Here is a 2500-nt window from a genome sequence, read left to right as displayed (position 1 = left end):
CTGTCCTATGCTTCATTTAAATATACAGATATATACGTATGTATGTATATATTATACACACATACAGTATATACATGAGCAAATAATATATATATGTATAGGTAGTAAAGCATGTGATTGGATAAGAAATGAAGTGAGCGACTGGTTTCCAGTGAGAGTGGAGCTGAGACAGGGATGTGTGATGTCGCCATGGTTGTTCAATTTGTTTGTTGATGGAGTGGTGAGAAAGGTGAACGATAGAGTGTTTGGTCATGGATTGAAACTGATAGACGAGAGTGATCATGAATGGGAGGTAAATCATTTGTTGTTAGCAGATGATTCTGTACTAGTTGCAGACTCTGAAGAGATACTTGGTCGTTTAGTGACATAGTTTGGAAGGGTATGTGAGAGAAAGAAGTTGAGAGTTAATGTGGGTAAGAGTAAGGTTATGAGATGCACGAGAAGGGAGAGTGAATGGAGAGTTACTTGAGGAAGTACTGTAGATCAGTTTAAGAACTTGGAGTCTGTTGTTGCAGCAAGTGGTGGAATGGAAGCAGATGCACATCAGAGAGTGAATGAAGGATGCAAAGTGTTGGGGGTAGTGAAGGGAGTGGTAAAGAATAGGGGGTTAGGCATGAATGTACAGATCTGTAAGAGAAAGTGATTGTACCAACTGTGATGTATGGATCGGAGTTGTGGGGAATGAAAGTGACTGAGAGACCGAAATTGAATGTGTTTGAGATGAAGTGTCTGAGGAGTCTGGCTGATGGATCTCGTTTAGATAGGCTTAAGAATGAAGTAGTGAGGGTGAAAACGAGTGTAAAAAACGATTTAGCATCTAGAGCGGATATGAATGAATTGAGGTGGTTGGGCCCTGTTGAGAGAATGGATTGATTGATTGATTTAAAGTTTTCATGCATCCTGACATCTAAGTGAGACAATGGAAAGTGGCTGTCTGCTAAAGGTGATGAATGCATGAGTTGATGGAAGAAGGCCAAGGTTTGAGTGGATGGATGAAGCGAAGAAAGCTCTGGGTGATAGGAGGATAGATGTGAGAGAGGCAAGAGAGCGTGCTAGAAATAGGAATGACTGGCGAGTGATTGTGAGGCAGTTCCGGTAGGCCCTGCTGCTCCCTCCAGTCACCTTGTTGGCCGCGGAGGTAGTAACAGTAAGGAATTCAGCGTGTGAAACTTCTGATGGATAACGGCAGAGGGTGGGCTGTGGCACCCTAGCAAAACCAGCCAAACTCGGCGGAATCCCTCGTCAGTCTGGGAGCAGCAGAGAGAGGGAAGGTCTCCTTTTGTTCCTTTGTTTTGATGTCGGCTACCCCCCCAAATTAGGGGAAGTTCCTTGATGACTATATATATATATATATATATATATATATATATATATATATATATATATATATATATATATATATATATTATTTGCTAATATGTATATACCGTGTGTATATATGTATATATACATATATCATGTGAGTTTAAAATTCAGTTTCTTACCTTATTTACATGACTTTTACTTACATATATCAATTAATATATATATATATATATATATATATATATATATATATATATATATATATATATATATATATATATATATATGTATATATACACACACACAACAAATACAGCCGTTTCCTGTCCAAAGCAGAACAAAGGCCTCTGACATCCTTATTCAAGTCTGGGGTTTAACTAATTCATCACCTCGCTGGTCACTGCGAATTGGTGGTAGTGGGAGACTTTAGTCTGATCGATCGCAGGAAACCAACCTAGTATGGATGGCCCTGACTCGTACAGCTTTGCTGATCAGGGGGATAAACAAACCCTTTCACCACGTTACGGTATCCCCACTTAGAAAGCGGGGAAAACTGTCCAAACTCCCGACATGTGATATGTCTAAGGCCTTTGTCCTGCAGTGGACTACAAACAGCTGCATTAGTTTTGGATATTTAAGGATATCGTTAAACATTTTGTGACTCGCATAATCTTATATCTATCCCCTTTCTAGTATCTTACCCTCATAAACATATAGATGTTTTTCCACCCTCATCTCTCTCCCTCTCTCTTTCAATCTCTCAGGAATAAGTAGCATTTGTCCCTCTTCCAAATAATTTTCTTGATGGGAAAAGCATCAAAACATTTTCTTTCGACACAGCCATTTATCTCTTCTTCAGGAAAATATCGTGATTTATTATCGGGTCCATCTCATTTCTTTTTTCTCTCTTCTTCGACATAATTTAATCTTAAGGATTCATCCACTAAGTTTTATAGCCTCCATTATGACATTAATCAATTACAAATTTTATTTCTTTTTACTCCCCAGAGACAGATGTATTAAGTTATTTGACTCTTGTTTCAGGATTAATGTATCTAAAGATGAAGATTCCTTTTACTCGTGCTACATTAAACGATTCTATTTTATATATCATATATCCTTTATCTCAAACTATAATGTTTGTGTTCAAAATTTATATATCACATTGTGTAATGAAGTCAAGTATTTGTTTGTT

This window comes from Palaemon carinicauda, chromosome 42 (assembly GCF_036898095.1).
Source record: "Palaemon carinicauda isolate YSFRI2023 chromosome 42, ASM3689809v2, whole genome shotgun sequence".
Classification (NCBI taxonomy): Eukaryota; Metazoa; Arthropoda; class Malacostraca; order Decapoda; family Palaemonidae; genus Palaemon; species Palaemon carinicauda.
This window is presented reverse-complemented; position numbering follows the sequence as displayed.